Source organism: Anser cygnoides, chromosome 5 (genome assembly GCF_040182565.1).
Source record: "Anser cygnoides isolate HZ-2024a breed goose chromosome 5, Taihu_goose_T2T_genome, whole genome shotgun sequence".
Taxonomy (NCBI): domain Eukaryota; kingdom Metazoa; phylum Chordata; class Aves; order Anseriformes; family Anatidae; genus Anser; species Anser cygnoides.
Genome location: NC_089877.1, coordinates 18,921,954 through 18,942,867, shown reverse-complemented (window position 1 = coordinate 18,942,867; position 20,914 = coordinate 18,921,954). Strand labels below are relative to the sequence as shown.

Here is a 20,914-nt window from a genome sequence, read left to right as displayed (position 1 = left end):
GCAGAAAACTTTGTCATGCCTGTGGCCAAGCACCCCACTCTGCAAGCTCATCAGATGTCACCTGCTAACTTGGTGCTCCCTGGAAGGCTTTTATAGCGTGTAGGTGAGGTGCTGATGGTGAGCAGCCTGCACATTTTTTACTGAATTGGGCTTAAACTCAGTAGGAGTGGACACTGGATGTTCCTAAGCCAGTAACTGTCTTGTTATCAACCTCTTCTGCTCTGTGGCCATTTTTCCATCTTTTTTTAAAAGTGCATGTGGTAATCTAGTTAATAATCATGCTTATTATGGTAGTGGAAGCAGACAAGTGCTCCGGGATAGATGTCCTTCCTATCTAACTGCAGGACAAGCAGGGCAACATGGCATTCCTCAGCATCAGGTGGTCCCCGTTTTTGGCTGGGGGTGTAGGATGTGTGACCTAAACATGGAAAGGGACAAAGAACATGAGAGTAGAAAGCAGGAACAACACGCATGTCCTGAAGCTGCTGTGAAGACAGGGAGAGAGGGGAGGAGAGAAGGTGAACCAGGCGGGGAACTAGGCCCCAAACCTCGTAACTATGGAAAGCTCTGTGGCTGTTACACTTTGTTTTTTCCTGTTACAATTTTTGCTGAGTTTCATACACTGAAATTGCCTTCAGTTAATGAAGGTTACAATTCATTTCAGTACAGTATAAAATTCTTTGCATAGGTCTTGAGACAATGGAGCCTAAAAGTGATCAATGCTGATCGATGCTCGCCTGAACGCGAGCCAGCAGTGTGCCCAAGGCGGTCAAGAAGGCCAACGGCATCCTGGCTTGTATCAGGAATAGTGTAGCCAGCGGGACCAGGGAAGTGATCATCCCTTTGTACTCTCTCTGGTGAGGCCGCACCCCGAGTGCTGTGTTCAGCTTTGGGCCCCTCACTACAAGGACATCGAGGCCCTGGAGTGTGTCCAGAGCAGGGCTGTGAAGCTGGTGAAGGGCCTGGAGCACAAGTCCTGTGAGGAGCGGCTGAGGGCACTGGGGTTGTTTAGTCTGGGGAAGAGGAGGCTCAGGGGAGACCTCATTGCTCTCTACGACTACCTGAAAGGAAGGTGTGGGGAGCTGGGGGTATGCCTCTTCTCACAGGTAACTAGTGATAGGACTAGAGGGAATGGCCTCAAGTTGTGCCAGGGGAGTTTCAGGTTAGAAATTAGGAGACATTTCTTCTCAGAAAGAATTGTCAGGCATTGGAACGGGTTGCCCAGGGAAGTGGTGGTGTCACCATCCATGGGGGTGTTCAAGGAAAGGTTGGACATGGTGCCTGGGGACATGGTTTAGTCAGTGACATTGGTAGTAGAGGGGTGGTTGGACCAGATGATCTTGGAGGTCATTTCCAACCTTAATGATTCTATGATCACATTATGGCACTGGGGTAGTAGGCAAATTTCATACTGTGCTGCAAAAACAGTTCTCATTTTTCCTAAATGTCGTGGCTCATAAAAGCCTGCAAGCCTACCTGCCATGGCAGCAGTTGGGAGACCCACAAAAAAGCACCACAAACAGGAGGACTGATTTCTCACTGTGTAAACTGTGCATGACAGGAGCAAAGCAGATCAGCCATTGGAGAACAAGCAAAACCAGAATTTGAGAAATTATTCCTTTCCGGGCAACAGAGCCAAGTTCAGATTCTTTCAGGCACTGATTCCATTTACATTGATCAGAAAATACCTGCTCTCCCTGAGGTGTGTAATTTCCATTGTTGAATTACAATTTTATGCACTCAAACATATGGCCCATGTCCCCCTGACCCCACCAGGAACAGTTACATAGCTTCTGTCAGAGCTGGCTTGCAGGGTTGGGCTGGCGGGATTTCCAGATTTGGGATAGCAAGTTTCTGCCCCATGACCCCACCTTTTTGCAGCCCTTCTGGTACGTACAGAAGCACATCCTTTCCCAGCACTTGTGTCCAGCGAGGGAATTCTCACTAACCCAGCAGAGAACAGAGTTGGCCTCTTAGACTTTGGTTTGCCTGCATTTGTTTTTGCAGATTCAGCATACGTGTTTTGTCAGCAAGCAGGACACACAGACTTGCAGGATGCGCACGTATGAGCACTCATTGCTTACCTGGGCTCGTACTGTATTGTGAACTTGGCTAAGCAGCAGTAATTAAGATTTAGCTTAATGGCCAGTAATGAATTTAACTGTTCTGTTTCGTAGTAGAAGAGTTCACAACTCCATCCATTAGCATCCTTCTGAATTACCACAGAAATTTTTGAAACAAAAGACATTTTGGAAATAAATGAATAATCACACACACACACACTTTTTTTTTTTTTTTTTTTTAAAAAAAAAGCATCATTAGTTCAAACTATTAATGTTCTGCTCTCCTTCAGCTTTGGTATACTTCTTGTTTAGAGACAGACATGTATGTACACATGCATGCACACACATGCACAGATACATACATGTGTGTGTAAATATATATATATATAATATATACACGTGTGTTCCATTTATATTCCCATATATGTGTGCCTGGAATATACAAGAAATGTCAGCATGTTTGTAGTTCTCTAAAATGTTTTAGAGTTCACCAGTGATACATCATTACTGATGATTTATTCTTATTACAGAAGTGTCTATAAAACCTAACCTAACTGCTTAACTGCCTTAAACAGTCTTCAAAAGGTTCCTAGTTTGATGCAAATGCTTTAGAAAGGAGGTGAAGAGAAATATAGATGTAAGGATTACAAAACAGACTAGTGGTTTAGCTGGAAATAAATTTTGGTGTCCTGACTATTACCTTTTGATTCCTACTGGCTTCATGTATTGCTCCGTGATGAATCATTTGTCACCAGCAGAATTTGTCTGAATGAATATTATCACAGATTTCTTTGATGCTCGGTCCTGTATGGCTCCATGCACTTGATGGCAGCCTCCATAAACTCTTCCTGCTCTACTGAGTTTCAGACAGTGAATTTACTCCGCTCATGCTGTGATCAGATGGGACCATGCTTTTCCCGCAGCACTCAGTCCAGGGTCCCTCTGAGTTCCAAAGATGTGAGTTGACTTTTATTCCAATTATTTCTCATTTTCACATGCTTCTTCATTTCCAGGTTCCAGAAGAAGCTTTAAGAGGAAGTGCCAGAACTTTGTTAGGGAAAGATTGTGGTACTTTCAGTCCCTGAGGAGGCCTGGCAAGATTATCAAGACAGCAGTGTGCTCCGCAGAAGACTGAGAGGTGGAGGAAGCAGACAAGATGGAAAAGTTAATAGGAAGAAGGAAAAGTGTAAACGAGGTACAGTGCATGGGAATGTAAAGAGAAAGGAAATGAGTGATGAGAGAATGTGAGTCTTCTCTGGTTCAGTGTTATGATATCACTGTCTGCATTTGTCAAATAATTTAAAAGTGACCTGCAAATGATTATTTTTATTACATTTATGTTTTTCATCACTTCTTGATGACTTAAAATGAAAGCTTGAAAGAGTTCACAGCTTGATTTTTTTAATATACTCACTGTTGTTGTTCTGTATCTCAAGCATTTTTATTCACACCATTCTTGCCAGCACAATTAAATTAGTTTAGATTGATTTTGATACGTTAATGTATGATCTGTCTCCTACAGACACCCAAACCCTCATCAGCATCTGGGGGACACACTTCAGTTGGTGCAGTCATTTTCAATAGATTTAGTTTCTGTCCATAGGAAATAGATAAACTGGCAAAGCATTTGCTGTAGTACAGGCTTTCAAAATATCAGGAAGACAGAGATGAGGGAAGTGGGAGAGGGTGGAATTTTACAGGCAAAACTTACATGTGCTTAAAAAAAAGGGAGGTTTGGGGGAGATTTATTTCCCTGCCTCAATTCCCTTTGCAGCTCACCTTTAAAGGAAAATATTTTTAATGCACATGTATTAAATGTACTCATGTTCAGTTATGATTGTTTTTTAATGAATAGGATATTCATTACATATAAGCATATTGAGCTTACAGAAACAGCTGGAAAAATAGTATAAGCATTCCTTACACATAAGTGAAGAAACAAGTATGTATGTGTGTGTTTATGTGTATACGTGCGTATACATAAAAGCCACGCAGCATATTATCTGAGAGAGAGCCCTCACAAGGACATGGATGACATGCATGATGGAATTAAAATGACAGAGCGAGAGGTGAAAATAAATCAAAAGATCAAACAGAAAAGGAACAGAAGAGAAAATAAGGAACAAACTGAGAGGAAGTTATGCTAAAAACTGGCCATATTCCATGTTAGTTAATTCAGATTTCCAGATTAAGACAAACCAATTATTTTATTCCTTTTTTTTTTTCTCTTTCATTGAAAACAGATACATTACAGTTCAAGGAGACATTTAGACATGTGCTTAACTTTAAGCATATAAATACTGCCAATGAAGTTGTTTTATTGACTATTCAGAAAAGCCACAATTAATAAAGATGTTTACTGTCATTAAAAAAATCACTAAGTAGTATGTTAGTAGAGAAGGGAAAATAGCTGTTACATGTATATATGAATATATTTAGTTATATATGTGGAGAAAAGGAAGGCTGTAGCAATACATATGAGTGAGGCTTAAAACTGCAGAATAATAATAAAGGAAACATAAGGAGAACAGGCGGATCTATGTCCACCAGGATAATTTTTAAATCTATTAAGAAGAAAGCCTGAACAATATTATTCTTTTTCACTACCTTAAAATAGTAGATCAATACAGTAGAAGTGATAGAACTGGCTTTATTTCAGAAAAATCCGTATCTTATAATGAGTATAGTGGTCATAAATGTTTTCCTTTCCAACTGTAACTCAGGAGTTTAAACCCAAAGTACTGAAATTAGTGTTAAAATCAAGATATCCACACACCTGTATCCAGGAATTTTAAATGAGCTGAATGATTTTGTGGAGTGCCAGTGCTTGCAGTAGATATCAGCTGTGTATAATCTTCCAGAAACACTAAGTGGCAAATACGATCTATGATTTTATTAAAAGGGAGCTGTCAAATAGGGAAGTAAAAGTTACATTACTTCTGCATTTCTCTAGAATAACATAGTGAAGATTAAGTAGGTTCTGAATTGCTACAAATTGTAAAATCGGAGCGTAGTTGTACTGAAAGATATACTCTAGTTTGAGTAAGAATCCATTTAGGAAACCCTGTAGAATACACTACATTGGGGGGAGAAATATGGGACAAATGTACACATACTTATGTCCAACTTTCTGTTGTCAATAACTGACTATCTGAAGAGGCTTCCTACTCAACATGCTGATCTTGGTATGTCCTAAAGTGTGCTTTTATGTTTTCCTTATGTCTTGTATTGCTAAGCCAGGATCCTAACTCAGCTTTTGCTGTACCACCAGCAGCACACATCAGGGTGACAGGTTGTAACTTGAGCTGAAGTCACTGATGTAAATTTTGTCTTGGATAATCCAAACTGAATGTCCTGTATGAATCTGCAAAATTAAGCATGTCTTCTTTGACCTAAACCAATACAAACTCAGTAATGAGAAACAATGAATACAACAATTTTCCACGGTGGAATAGATGCTCGGTTCTCATTTCTTGTATTCCCTGTTTTGATGCAATGCTAATGCACCTATTACTTTATAAAAGATCATCTTCCACAAAAAATAGTTTTTTACATGTATGCAACATATTATTGTATTGCCTCAATGCCTTCTAGTTTTGAGTGTCCTTATTCTGGCAACAGCACTGTGAGAGAAGGTTTTGTGACTAATTTTGGATCCAGGTAGGTGATTTCTTACTGGAGATAGTCAATGAAACCTCACTGAGGCCCAGAGATCACTCATTGTAATGAATAATCAAAAGGCTGTTCCCTTCAGAAGACACTGTGCTTAAGCTGATGTAGAATATCAAAGCTGAGACTGAGACTGGACTGAGACTGATCTTTACATACCAGTGCAGACAGCTCCCAAGAGAAAACCATTTAATTGTTCTTTTGTTTTTTCTTAACTGCACTAGCACTTACTCGTGCTAGCAGTCATGACATTACGTAGAACACCAATATTCCTTCACTTGCAAGCTTCATCGAAGCTGAAGGTAACTGACACTTGGTCAGACCTTCAGTAACTAAAATATTTTTCTCCTTTGTGTTAAAAAGTATTCGAGTGAGCCAAAAGCTAATGGTATCTTCATTCTTCGGTCTTTCCCAAAATCTGATAAATTAAGGAATAGTTAATGTTTCTCAACTCATTGCTCATTTCCTTGAATGGAATCATATAGATTTACAAACTGATGAGGTATAAAAGTATCACATGGAGAGATCAGAAAAATTAGGATTGGACTGTGTAGGTAGAAAGCTATGTAGGGTGTAATGGGTTCAATAGCATGAGTTAAGTTTTCTAAATAGTCTTCCATTATCTTCTGGAGAAAGAAAAGTAAAAATACTATTAAGAAGAGATAAATTTAAAGGAACAATATTGTCATTTATTTACTGGCATCTTCCTTTAATATATGCATTAGAGTTCAAAATAGAATGTTTATAAAAAGTAGAGCTTTTTCTTTGTGTCTGCACTTAGATTGGCTCTAGATTGCCAGATAAATTAAACAGCTGTCGAAAAAGCTTTCTGTGGATGTAGACAGCTCACAGCAAGTTGATCTTTATTTTTTTCAGAACTTACTGTCTATCAAAAACTGGAGGAGTTTTAAAAAAAATAAGCAAACGAATACAAAGATACAAAGTTTGGGCTTCTAATTTCCTAGTGTACTTGACAAGACCAAACACAGAGCCATATCATTTGATATCTTGAACCATAACCTGCAATAATCCATACTCCTTAATCCTTCATAGAGCTGTTGCTATGTCATCACAATTTATTTTAAAATGGTATTCTCTAGTACTTATCTCAGTCCTAATCATTCATATTAATGTTAGCATTAGAGTGAATTAGGGCATTATTTGCCTAATATGTGCCATATGTGACACTTAAGTACTTGTAAGTAATTGCATATGAGAGAAGACAGCATTAAATGTGAATGGCAGATACAGTATGAAAAATGGAAGAGACTAATATTAAACTTTTAATAGAAATAACTTCAGCAAAACTTTCCCACAGGCAACAGAACTCTGGTATTTTTAGCTTTTTGAGGCCAATGTATGTTAAGAATAGCATTCACTGCAGTGGGAAAATACACAATTTCTATTATTGGGCAGTCAGAATAACAACATACTGATGATACACTGGTATAAAATATGTAATTATCTCGCATGCAAAAGAATAAATCACATAAACTGTTTACAGTAGGAATTGTGAAAGGACAATGACACATTGTTGTCTTATTTGTGTAGCAAGGATAAAGTTTGGCTTCTAAAATTGTAAAATCTAATTCGTGGTGTTTATGTGATGCTTCCTGCAAGAAGACTCTGATAAGATTTTTTACGTCTAATAAATTAGGTTAGATATTAGCTAGGTTCAAATGGGAGATAGAACTGGATAAAAATAGAAAGATGTTAACTTGGATAACATCTTGTGTTTCTTCATGTTGTACCATTAGACTAAAATTATACAGAATAGTTCTGCTTTCCCATGCAGCTGCAGCTAACTGCAGTTTTGCTTCTAGAACCATTACTGTACTGTAATTCATAAGCTGCAAGATTCATAACCATACCATAAGTGAATTCAGACTCTTTGAAAGCTGTGCATGAAATGATGGAAACAGAAACGTTACGGATTATTATTACAAAACTAGTAGTCCATTACACTAATAATGAATAATAATTCAGAGGGCAGACATTGTGTGTCCTCATCTATCATCATATATAAAAATAGTTTTAATTGATAAGCCCCGTCTGTTCTGCATGCTATTATTGTATCACTATAAGTTTTAAAAATAGGGTGAAATCAATATTTTTTGTCTGTCCTCCCTGGTAGCAAAGAAAGGCCTAAGCTTCGGGATTAGTGGGCAGATACGAGGAGGATTTCTTTCTTTGTGATACAAATCTGTATTAATTGATTTTTCTTGATGTGGATTAATTGCAGCTCTTTATTAGGAATAATATCACAAATAAACTATAGACCGGTATAGATTGCTAAGCCTAGATTTCAACTGAATGAGGCTAATCAATATCTAAGTCTGTAATTTAAAGCAATTCATTAAGGCCTCAGGAAAAGCTAAATAATATATGTGAGAAATGTCTCATCTGGAGCCTTGAAGGAGTTTCTCTCAAGAGAATAAATATGTTTGTAATATACAATTATTGCTGATTAAGCTTGCTCAACTGCATTTTGTTTGCCAGCTATTATGCCAGGGGTGCAGAGAAACACTCCTGCAGCTCAGGCAGTGGCAGCAGCATCCTGACGGGCCAGAACCCCTCTGTTTACCATCAGGCTTTCAAGTCAGATAAGGACAGCTGTTGTAGGCATTGCAATACTTCACGATTCTGTTTACTTTTTTGGTAACTAACGAGCTGATATTTTCATTTTAAGAAATCACAATGTGATATATACTTGCCATGTCTTCCGATGGCCTAAGCTAGACAAGACAAGTATACTTCAGTTTTGGCCAACGTGTTTAAGCACAAGTGGTACCCACTAAGCACAGCACACAAACCACTGCTGTGTAAACAAGGAGGGAGGTGTGCTGTGGATGCCAGCCTCTGGTTCCCACCTGAGGGTTTGTCCAGCCAGGGTCCCTCTGTGGCCATCTGGCTGTGGCTTCTGCTGGGGGCTCGCTCACTGCCCTTGCGTGCTGGTTCCTTGCCATCAGCCCTGTACTTGCAAGCTTCTCTCAGGAGAGTCCCCAGCTGGGACTCTCAGAATCACTTGTGCCTAAAAAGTGAACCCACATAGGAATAGTTGTCATCAATATTGTACAGTAGATACATTTTGTGTCTTATAGGTCACTAGGGACTTTCCATGGCTATTTTTTAATTTGCATTATTTCAGATAGACAGTAATTAGACAGTAATCATTTATGATTTGAGGGTGAAGTTGGCAAATAGTTATAAAAAAAAGAAACCTTTGCAATTGTGGTAATTTATATCCTTCATGTACATCCATGCAACATGTATAGCAGTGTCTGTACTGTCATTGTTTAAGACATTTTGGATATACGTAACAAGTTTGTCTCTGTTCAGTCTCTGACTGGCCTGTTACATCCACAGTTCTTGCTCTCAATTCAGAGAAAAGTACAGGTCAGTTTCTGATCTAAAGCATCCATTTAAAGTTAAATGCATGAGCAAACATTATTAAATTTACTACTAATAAATAACCTTCAGGGAATTATTTTAATAACTTATAGTGACTGTGTATTATGCAAGGTGAATTTCAAGGTTCTGTGACCTAAGAACTTTCAGAATATAAGCTGTATCATAAACGAAGGGGAGTGGATGAAGCACTTGATTAATATGATTACTGTAATACTTGAGATGGATCCTAGGTTTAGAGGCACTAAATGTAAGACCTAGGATAAAACACCTAAATCAGTGCAACACAATGAACAAAGAAGATAAATTTCATAATAGCATTGTAATGAGAACTACATTTTGAAAATACCCTTACATATTGGCTTATGATCTTCCTGGGCATGTGTGTGGATAAGATAGAAACAGACTTCAAACATATACTGGTAGTTCTGACTAGTTCAAATTTTAGCACTTACCAAATTCATCAAGTTCTTGGAGGTTGAAAAGGAGATAAATTCCCTTAGCAGTTCCATGAGTGCTACATTTAACAGAGTTTCTTTGGTGTTGCTTAAGGAAATCGGTTTTAGAGCTAGAAATCCCAAGTTCTTGGTGCTAGTTACAGGTTTCAGTGGAGCTACAGCAGGGATAAATGCTTTCTCTGCAGCAGAATAAGCCAGGCAAAACATTCTGTCAACTTTCTAGTGTCCATATACCGTTAACCAATGCTGTTATTGCTTTAAGCCTTGTTCTCTTTTTCCTTTACCTAGGCTAGTATCTGTCCTCTTTATTCATTGTAGATCTTAAGGAAACCATAATATCACCTTGACTTCTAGCTCTGGAGCCTGTATTTCGCTCCAGTGGAGATAATAGAGTTTGACTCCATGACGTTACGAGTGCTGGAGCTGTAGGCTATTAATCCATGTGCAGCGAAGATAAGCTAACCAGGTTTTTAGCAATGGTTAAATGACTTGCCTTTGACTTCTGGTTCCTATATAAATGATTTGTCCTTGTCTTTGTGTTTAGTTTTCTTTTAACTGCTCAATTCAAAGTAGCCTTAGCTGAACTAGCTAACCACTTTTTACAGGAAAGGCTTAGCATGGTGTGGGACAGATTTTCAGGCAGACTGAAATTCCTTTACACTATTATAAGTGAAATCTTAAATTTTCATTGAGTTTGAATCCCTTTTTAAAATACTAGAGATGTCTAAAGGAGGGTAGTTTATTTGATTACTAAGTATACTTAATTGCTATAGAAAAAATGCTGTACGTAATTATATTGTGGAAGATGTCTTAAGACAGAAATTTCTTGCTTGTTCTCATTTGTTCACATTTCTTATACTCTTTCTCAACTCCATATTGCTTCTACCACTGCAACACCATAAATCAAGGCCTAAATCCAACGATATGTAGAAATGGTAGAGCATGAATGCATCCTGGATAGATAGTTCTTGCATTTGACAGCTAACAAAGTTGAGAGAATAAACATCATAATAAGTCCGTGTGCCCTCTCTCTGGCTTAGATTATCTGGAGGCCATCTGAATAAACTCTCAGCTGAAACAGGAAGCCCTGGGACTAGATCTTTCACCTTCCTTTGATTGTCATATTGCAATTGTTTTCATTTTTCAGTGACGTCAGCACACTTGTTCATTGATGTTTCATTTTTGGCCTTGACTGTGCCAGATCCACCCAGAGAAGTCAGAAGCCAAAAACACAACAGGCTTAAATTAAGAGGGCTTTCCTTAAGGCATCCTTATATGTAAGATCCTGAAGAAAGATACAGACAATGATGAAGTTTTGTATAAGCACTGTTAAGAAACGGTGCTTCAAGTTCCTCTCCTCTCCTCTCCTCTCCTCTCCTCTCCTCTCCTCTCCTCTCCTCTCCTCTCCTCTCCTCTCCTCTCCTCTCCTCTCCTCTCCTCTCCTCTCCTCTCCTCTCCTCTCCTCTCCTCTCCTCTCCTCTCCTCTCCTCTCCTCTCCTCTCCTCTCCTCTCCTCTCCTCTCCTCTCCTCTCCTCTCCTCTCCTCTCCTCTCCTCTCCTCTCCTCTCCTCTCCTCGCATTTCAAGTGCCTTTTAATTTAAGAGCCTTTGTTTCTTAGATTTTCAGATTCTTAAAATTTTAATGAGTCAAAATGCAATCTTAAATACTGGGTGTCTACTTCAAACCAATCGAAGTTGCTGGTAATGCTATGGGAAATCCGTACTGAGAGCAGAGGTCAGATTCATGTGTTTGGACTGCATATTGCTGCTGTGAAGACACTAATCAGTCATACCGCATGGGCTGAAATGTCCTGTGGCCTGAATGCTTCATGTCTTGGCACAGTGCATTCCTCAAGTCCAGCTGAGAGGCCACAGTGGTCCTCACAGGGTGGGATGCCACTGGAGATGACAAAGAGCATTACTTATCACTGTGACTTTGTGAGAGCATGTTGTCAATGAGGAATTGAAAAGCACTTCTGGTTTATGGGATATGTTACCCATTGCATCAGCAACCAAAGAAAGACATAACATGCCAGCTAGCTCATCACAGTGATTTCCCATCTCTTCTGTTTTCATTTGGTTCACTGCCAGCCACAAGACTAATCACTACGCTATCTTGGGGAAGGTGGTTTGCTGATGTGTGGCAAAGGGGAGGGAGATCTGGGTCTTTTATGCATGTTGCTCATATTTATGAAATCCCTGTCATCTGACCAGAAGTCATTAATCTTTAGGAGCAAGAGAGGGAGTTGGAATGAGTGTTGAGTAGGCTGGACTTTTTTAATCTTACGTGTGTCCTGTCCATTTCAGTCTTGGGACTGGTTGGCAGGGAAAGCAAACCAATGTCCATGCATCTATTTTTCCTGCACAAAATATTTCAATTGCACAGGGTCTGACAGCTTGGCACTCATCATGAACCTTAACGTTTAGAGGAGAAAAACTGTTCTGAAATGGTCAAAGAGAGAAAGTCATCCACATATTTGCATTTTAGTGCTATTAGTGGTGCTGTATTCAGAGCAGCTCTCTCATCTGAGGACTGGTTTGTAGTGTAACTGCATTTTTGTAGGTTTCCTCTGAAACAGAAACAAAACAGAAAAAGAAGCATCAAACCACAATTTTAAAAATAGGATGCTTTAAGATGCCTCCTGAAAGTCACAGGCTGTCCTTATATCGTTCAATTTTTGGAATTCTTCAGGAGTGAGAACAGACTTGGTTGTCAACAGAGAGCTGTTCACAGAAACTAGGCAGGAAAATGAAAGAAGGCTCGCTATTGTTTGGCTATGTGGTGTAGGCTGCAAGAATGCATTGGGAATGCAGTGCCTGCATGTCAGGCAGAGAGAGAGGTCTTTGTGTGAATACGCTGAAGCAGAATGTCAATCATATAAATAACTATTATCTGATACATATATTATTTTTTTTATTCTGACCATTGCTGTCGTGCTTCTTTAACTGTAGCCCATAAGGGTAGTTATCGATTTGCTGGAACTTAATGGTGTCTAATCGAAGCTGTCCAGATATCGCATGCAGGGGAGCTGACCTACCACAAAGCAGGGAACAGTGCAGGAAGCATCGTACCTCTCCTGTGCCCTCTGCTTTGTCTTGACTATGTCAGGGTGATAACTTGTGAATAGGTAACATACAACCACCCTGCTCTGGTGTCACTTAAAAGCAGCATTGTTTTGCCTAAAACAGATGTTTTTGTCATTCCCCAGGGGGAAAAAAAAAAAAAGTGCATAATTTGAAATATTCATAATTGAAAAAGGGAAACTTTGGCTAATAGAAAGGGAAGCTACATACTTTATGCAAATACAAAAAGCCCAGGCTTTATCTCATAATGGTTAACATTGTATCAGGATGCAATGATGTAAGAGCACTGTTATGAAATTCCTCAAAATCCTGAACATGTTAGAGGCAACATGCCTGAAAAGGGTGCATCTGTGATTAAAATAATTTTTCTCTTTAAGCAAATTAACTCTTGAAACAGAAGCTTGCAGAGTTGGGAATAACATACCTGTTATGACCTGAATTAAATTGACCTCCTCTGAAGTCTTGCTTCTCATGGGTTGGTGTTATTTTGTGATGCTTAAGGCAGATCCGCCTTTGAGGTAACACATCTGTGTTTTGCTCGCAAGCAATGGGAGGAGATCACATACTGAAAAAATCTGCCCCACTGGGAGAGGTTGAGCCAGTATTTTGTTAGCTTACACCATGTGCTGTGTAGCAGTCAAGAGGGATCTGTTTCAGAGGAGTCATTTAGGGCCACGAGGAGCAAATCCTGCGAGCTGCTTTGAGCACCTCTACAGATCTGATGTGGCACTCAGAGGTGAGAGCTGCTGGATGAATAAGCAGGGGGTATGCAGCCCTGAGCAATACAGGGGACCCAGTCCAGCACCACTGAAGTCAGCAGGAGTTTTTCCAAAGGGTTACCTTTAATCATAGATAGCCACACTATTATTCCCCTCTACCAAGGCCCAGGTAGAACAGACTTATCACACAAACACTTCTTCCTGATGCAGTAAGTGACTAACCTAGGAAGCAAGAAGTACAGTAGAAAAGCTAATAATAAATAACTCTTAAGGCAAACTTCCTCAGGCTCACTGTTTTCTGCTCCTAGTACACTCTATTCTGTTTTATCCTGAATATTGACAAGTCAGAGAATTAGTCTAGAGGACATGGGATTTCTTCTTCCTAAGGCATTACATCTGTAAAGCTGTTAAATCAGTATCAGTGGTGTTCCCACCAAGAGAAGCTGTCCTAGGTGCCACCAGACCACCCCTACCTTTACCAGCAGTGTTACAAGCTGAAGCGGGAAGCTGAGCCATGTTAAGGCCAAGCAATCTTCCACCCTGTTAGTTTTAACCCTACTCAGTTTGCTGGGGCAGATGACCATCTGTGTGCATAAATAGGTATGTCAACAAAGGAGAAGGCTGCGTGGACAGAAGGAGGCAAAGAGCAGCAGGGAGCTTAGAGAAAGCAGTTTGGCTTGTGCTTCAGCTCCATCTCAAGTCAGTGCTTACCCGGGGGCATCTGTACCTGCTCCAGCACATTGTGTCTTAGGCTTTTATGGATTCACATCCATCTCCTTTGTTCCACCAGGAACACTGAGATTGCCCTTTAGCCATCATACCTTCTCTGCTGTTTTCCACAGTGTATATCATGCTTGAAAGGCCTTCTTGAAGAGATCTTTAAGAGTGCAGGCCATGCTGACACGAGGATTTCAGGGCGAATCATGTTATTTCACCATCCCATGCTGCAGTTTATTCAGTATAGCGAAACACTGATTATATCAAAACCTCAGTTTGTTTAAGTCGATGTAGCTCTCGTCAGTTCAATAGGGCTGTGCTGATTTGTACCAGCTGAAGATTTATTTCACTACCTCAGATTTCTTCTTCATTTTTAAAGCAACTGTAGCAGTATAGCACTTACTAACAGCACATTATTATGTTAGTTTTCCATGATTTATTTCAAGCATTCAAAGTACACATAACCATTTGTACTTACTTCTTAAATGCTTTACAGAAAATCATCTTGATTGCAGAATCAAATCCTTCTTGTCTGCAAAAATAGTGTTTATTAGGCCAAAGCTCTGGCAATAACCAAAATGACCAGAACACAGAAATATACGGGATGGATGTATTGTTGTGAATGACCAATAACTGAAGAAAGCCATGTATTGTTTCACAAAATTTTCAAATGTGTTATTTCAGACTAACCTATGACAAAGTTTCAGTCTCGAAGGTAAAAACCTTCCAAAAATATTTTACATCTGTTCTATTTTGGATACAAAAATCATAATTTCTTTTTTTTTCCCCCTTAAAACACAATTCAGAATATATTTTAATATGAAATCTTGCAAAATGTTACTGAAAAAATATTGTTACAGTTCCTTGGGGAAGAGGGAAGGGTTGTTTCTTTGGCATTTATTTTGTGTTATAAGTGCGTAAAAAGGAAAATTTCTTCTAATAGCGATAGTTTAGTCAAAAGCTATTTGAAAGGAAATATGTTTTGACCAAGATAGTGGCCAATTCTTGATTTAGATTTTTGAGCTTTTACAAAGCAAACTGTACAAAGCAAACACTCCAGTTGGGGTTCCAAACTACAACTACCAAAAATCTCTGATGACTAATACTTCCTGGCTGTACTTCATGCTGGCTTGAAAAGAACAAGACTACTTTTTGTCTAAGCCTGCACTAATGTTATATAAAAGGTTGTGAAAAAGGTTGTGTAGGTCCATCCACAAACATCCTTCATTTGCGTATGCTTGTGGTGTTTTTGCTAGTGGCTTTGGGAAGAATTAATCTAATGTTTAATTAAACCATTTAGCTTTATTTGAAGCATACTTTTTTCTAGCTGACAGCATTTTTTTTTGCACAGGGTTTTGCTGCAGTCCCAGAAGAAGAATGAATAATGTTTCCTATTTTGACCACAGAGTGATCTGATCATGCATGCTGTCAGTAGACATTGCTACTGCCTGGCTTCCAGGGAGAAAAAAACATCTCTTGTCCACTGTGTCCCAGCCACAAGGAGGTCATGTGGCAGTGGGGTGTCCTGCTAGCGGGGAGAGCATGTGGTGGGATTCCTGGATTCTCTCCTTGCTCCGATACTGAATCTGTCTGTGACAGGGGACAAGTTGGGTAGACATTATAAAATAAAGGTGACAATTCTTCTCCAAAATATTATGAAGGTCATTTCTGTATTTTAGGAGGCTCTTTGACCCTCAAATGAAACTGTTGGATAACCACAAAGGAAAAATAGCAGCCCAAAGGAGAGACTAAGTGCATGTCTGATTTTCTGTAGGAATCTGGGCCCCCCAAGTCATAGATACAGAAGCATCTCACAAACTCCTCAAGAAATAAAGGCTGAGGAAGATCTACATGAAAATCGTCATTTGGCTCAGAAGAAAATATTCTGTTTTCCCATTCCTGCTCCATCCCATCCACCAAATAAGGACTTTTCAACTAACTGCTTAATCCCTGCTAACGCCCACCCTCATCCCTTGTACTAGCCAGTCAACGTGTTCCTCCCTTGCTCTTCATTAAGCTCTACAGAACGCATTTCCAGTCAACACTGCTTTATATAATCCTCCTATTTGTGCTGCCAGCAATAATCCCAGTCCTTCCCTCGGCTGGCTGCAGCTGCTGTCACAATCCAGCCCTCCCAGTGACTTTTCCACACTGGGGAGAGGCTAAAACTGGCAGGAGGCTCCAGCAAGACCTGGGAACAGCTAGGGCTCAGGAGAAGGCTGGAAAAAGAGGGAGGCTGGAGGAAGTGGGCTGGTTCCCACCTCTAAATTGGACTCAAAGGCCTGTGACTATGCTCTCTCCTCCTCCCTGCCACAGCACCCTCCCGTGGATACTCTCAGATGCATAATTACTCCCCATTGCCCTATGGGGAATTACACTGAATATTTGGATTATGAAGAAAAGTTTCACTTTATACAAAACTCACTGGCCAGAAGAGCTCAACTTCCAGTTGAGCACCTTACAATGACCACATTTTCAGATGTGTTCAGCACTCTACATTTATTTGCCAACTACTCCCTTGAAAAGTTTGGCTATATTAGCCAGAAAGACAGAACTTTATGAAAGGAACAAATTATTGTAAGCAGAACTTGTTAAAAAAAAGAAAAAAGTCATGTCCAGAAGTCCAATTCCTACGTGCACTTCAAAATCCTGTGAAAAAGTCACTGATGTGTAATGAAACATTTTTTAACTACCATATCTATTTCATGTAGCTGTTTTTCTTTATTTTAGTCTATCCCTTTTTTGCTATTTTTATATTAAAACATCTGCATTTTAAGAGGTCATCTGTGATACTTGCGCTGTTTTCATCTAGCAGTTTTGCAGTTATCTTCATTCTTGTATTTCGGATAACTGAAAGTTTCTGCAGGCTCCCTTCTTTATTCTCCCTCAGTTTTCATTCTCTCCTTGGGCTCGACTTTTGTTTAGACAGACTAGTCTCAAAGCAGAAATTTAACAGAGTCCTATTAGCCTAACACACGCTGAATTTCTACTTCCTCAGTCTGTATTGCTTGGCTGAATGCGTGGCAGCAGTAGGGCTGCACCGAGACGTACCAGGAGGAAGACTCCTACAGACAGTTGTGGCCACTGGGAATTGTGGCAGTGATTCATTTTCACAAGCCCTGACAGCACTGCCTCTCAACCACAGATTCCCTAGGTCAGGGAAACCTTCAGCCAGACGTCCTGGAACTGTCTTAATCCTTTTGCATCAGAACATGACAAGGATGCTAAAACGGGGGGTTATGCTTTGTCTTAGATACAGCTGTGTAGCGGGTACACCCATTTCTTAACGCAAAGAGGTTGCAATAAAATGACTGCTCTGTTCTAAAATGTTGCTGGCAAATTGTTGTGAACATGGGAGAGAAACAAGAGTGTTGAGAGCTCTGTGTATCATTGAAATATTTAAATATTATGTACAGTGACGCCTGTAATTCAACATTTGCTGTGGTAAACACAGCAGAAATGACTGTAGCATAATGTTATTCCATATTCTAAGCCAGATTCTTGAGGTTTGTTTTATTTATATCACATGTGGCAGGGAGAAATAATTCTAGGAAGGCTCATACGGTATATTTTCTTTTCATGTTGCCAAAATATCTTAGAGAAATCAATGGCTGGGGACTTTTCTGTGTGGCTAAAGATTTATTTTTAACCTCTTGGTGTGCAAAAACCAGGAACAATTATTAATCTGTCCTGAAACTGCAGATACAACCTGCTAGCAACAGATGGTGTGAATGAAAAGCCAGAAGTGGCCATTTTTAATATTCAATAGATTAAAAAATCTAGTTCTTTAATCTTATCTAACCTCTCGTGACCGAGGGTCTAAGATATTGACTTAAAGACAATATCAATAGCCTTGATTTGAACCTGAATCAACCGCAGAAGTGGATCTTCTGAGATACTTCGTACCTCTAAACGATGCTGCATGTTCCTCGTCTCTGTTGACCTTGATGAGAGATGAGCATTAACATTTGCTGCTGAGCAACTTGAAAAACCAAGCCCAGTTGGAGCAGCTTGTGCTGCAGGTAGTGTGTGGCTGCACTTTGGGGGTTCTTGCGTAGGTCTGAACTTGTAGGGTAGTTAAGAACCAACTCCTGTCAATGCCTAGGGAAGAAAAAGTATTACATTACCAGATATTATCTCAGTCATGCTGTATTTGTATATCTCAACTACAAAATCAGGAAGTATTGCCAGCCGTCGTTTGGATGAAGCTGGCATAAACACACAAGCACACATGCACACACACAGAGAACAAGACAAAAATCCCAGGCTGCAAGCCTGCTTTATCTTTCAGTTAGTTACGGACCATGGAAATCTGATTCTTGCAACCTTGCGTCGTGTTTGGTGTCTCATTCAGGTAACATATGGATGGCTGGGTGCAAGTTTAACGTGCTAGACTTTCCAAAAAATAATCCCCCTTACCAAGTGGGGTGATGCTGTGCCAGTGAGGCTATTTTTTGCCTTATGTGCCACTGCTGGTGGGGGCAGACTGTCGGCAACACAAAATGTCACAACTTCACAAGCGAGATGGATCCAAACCATAGGTCCAAACTTACCTGAAGTATGGAGAAGGCTGTGTCTGAATTTCAAGCTTGGTATCACTTGTTATTTTCAGTAACATCTCTCCACCCTAGGTTTAGTTGTGAGAAACAAGGCCGGAACGCTCAAAACCACCCCAGCAGCTGATATGTAAAGGCAATGCTATCAACATGGTGCAGGTGAGAAAATGCCTGAAATTTCTGCATCAATAATTTCCCAGGTCAAGTATCCTGTCACTGTGTACTCACCAAGTAAATGCAGCAGATGTGGACAGATGACAAACTTTATGTGCATGAGTCTGGAAAAGACAAAACCTCTCTCTGCAAACCAAGGTCTGCAATTTAGTAAGCCATTACTTTCTATATTTTTAATGCCTTTATTGATATTGGTCTGCCCAGACCCCAGATCCTGGCAGGTCAGCAGCTCCTCACCCACAAACCCCAGCCGTCCCCAGGCCTCCCTCCTGCAGTTGTTCTGCTCTGCTCTGGTGTGGCCCCTCTGCTCCTCTCCACCCACATATACATAGGCAGAAACCACTGACCACGGTCAGGCAGTCCCCTGACAATACAGCATGTGGGAAAGCTCTTGCAGGGTGACCGGCAGCCTCGGAAGGGCTCGGGCCGGAGAGTAGAGGCCGATGCACCATGGGAGAGCACTGAGAGGACATTGAGTTTTCTGAAGAAGGGAAAATGAGCCTCTCCCCTGTGGGTTTTTCTCTGGAGGCCACAAGAGTGAGATTTCTGAATTGGAGGAAGGAGTGGAAGAAAAAGACAAACCATGAAAAAAAAAAAAACAGCCAGCTGCACAGATGTAACTTTAATTTAGCACATGATCACAGCGATGCTAGGTAGTGCTCTGAAATGAAAATGCTGGGAGATGCAGGGAAAGATGCACCTCAATATCAGACAGTCTTGGATAGGAAAATTCAGTGTGTCCAACACAGTGAGACAAACACGTGGTGAATGAGGGCACAGTCAAACAGTCACTGAAGTGTTATGGCAGCCTGAGCCATTGCTGAGAGCCCCAGTGCGCTCTGCCCTGGGGAGCCTGTTCCTGCTGCTCTCTCGGACAGTCCCACAGGGAGGCTGATAGGGCACGGATCCCACGATGAAGAGTAATTGCTTTGTTGCTGGTATCATTTTCAGGGAGAGCACTGGTCTTCTCTCACCACACAGTAATTAACACGAGAATGAGCAACTAGCCATGTGGAGGGACTTAGTGGGGAAGCAGGGAGGAGTGACAGGACTATGCATTTTGTTGGCATTGTGGATTCCTGCTGGAATGAAGTATCTGTGTAACCATGGCCTGAGAGGTTTCATCTAAAGGTCTGAGTAGAAATCAGCAAAGCATTTTTCGTTTCTACTTCCAGAGGAGAGATGGAGTCTAGGTCTTGCACCTAGAACCTATTTACTGGTCTGAAAATGGGGTTGTAAAGAGAATATTAGGGTTTGTAACTTTTGTTGTTGTTGTTGTTTCTCTAGTGGCTCCATTTATGAAAAAGAAATATTAAAATGTCTGCCTGTGAAAGCAACTTTCTACCAGGCTCTGAGATGAGTTCCTAAATGTTCTGTGCTGTAGTCTTCCCTAGTAATTCTTGATGTGCAGTGTGTATCTTACCATGCAGGAAATGCAGAGTTGAAGGACATTGAACACTAAGAATTCTTCCACTGTCTTATGATTATGGAAACATCTGTTCTCAATAGCCCTCTGATGATCATCTGTAAAAATCCAGTGTCTAATTGTTCCCAATATTTTCCATTTTTAACTCTGACTCTGAACAGTCCAAACTTCAGATGTGTTTCCCTTACCAACCACTTACCTTACATAGACCTGAAACTTATGTACAGCCCTTGCCTTCATACAAATGCTTCACAAATTTTCACATTGTTTTGGTGTGACATTCAGCTTTGAATGGTTAGACTTTTTATCTGACCTTGGAGTTTTGGAGTGTTTCATATTTCACGATCTGACGTTTATGCTTCGTGTTTGTCTCTAGTTTCTGACCTGTAGTGAGAAGACCAGACTATTAAATGCAAGTGGTGCTGAATGCAGAACACATTCATCTGTCATGAAGATGTTTCATTTTGAAGTTGCAGAACAAAGTCAGAAAAAAGCACTTATCATAACACACACACAATGACTACTACAGAATTTCTTACCATTAGGACATGTTTTCTCAGGTTGTGTCTCCCTAGCTTCTAGCAGAACTTCTGCACTATCATCACTGAACGAAGTCTCAATACCAGAATGCGTATCTCTGAA

At 40.2% G+C, this 20,914-nt stretch overlaps 1 long non-coding RNA gene across 2 annotated transcripts in view; it reads left to right on the top strand.

Moving 5' to 3' along the window:
* Window positions 1–20,914, top strand: part of LOC136790863 (uncharacterized) — a 246,655-nt gene that overhangs the window by 219,439 nt on the left and 6,302 nt on the right. For both annotated transcript variants that reach the window (XR_010831652.1, XR_010831651.1), the window contains one exon: window positions 3,077–3,258. This is a non-coding gene — a long non-coding RNA (uncharacterized lncRNA). The remainder of the gene's footprint in view (window positions 1–3,076; window positions 3,259–20,914) is intronic.